The sequence below is a fragment of the Galeopterus variegatus genome, unplaced genomic scaffold (genome assembly GCF_000696425.1).
Source record: "Galeopterus variegatus unplaced genomic scaffold, G_variegatus-3.0.2 Scaffold5318, whole genome shotgun sequence".
Lineage (NCBI taxonomy): Eukaryota > Metazoa > Chordata > Mammalia > Dermoptera > Cynocephalidae > Galeopterus > Galeopterus variegatus.
Window position 1 is genome coordinate 105,289 of NW_007731429.1, and position 517 is coordinate 105,805.

Consider the following 517-nt stretch of genomic DNA (forward strand, 5'->3'; position numbering starts at 1 on the left):
GTGGGGTTACAGCCATGGGAAGAGAGTTCATGCCATCACGTTGAGCTTTCCCACCCAGCTCCTACTACCTCCCAGAACATTCTCTAGGATTCTGGCTGCCAGAAAAGAATTTTTCTTGGTAGCATCTACAATGCTTTCATTTCACAGGAAGAAAACAAAAAATCTCCCACTGATGCTTGAAAACTCTTCTATTGGGTGAAGACAGGCAATCCTGAGATAAGGAACAAATCCAGTTCCTGATACCTCAGTGCAAAGAATTTCAAGAGCTCTACGGTCAGGGAGAAAGGACAGAGAAAAAGGTGAAGGTTGCCACTGGCAATAAGCACGATCCGTGTGGCTAAGAACATGATTTGGCTAAGGCCTGGATCATTTGCTAAGACATACCCTCTGTAAAAGATATTCCACCTGGACTCCAAAGACCTGGGTTCAAGTCCTAACTAAGACTCATATGACCTGGATATTCACTCTCTCTGTGTCTCAGTTTTGCTTTATTGAAATGGGGATGATGACAATACCT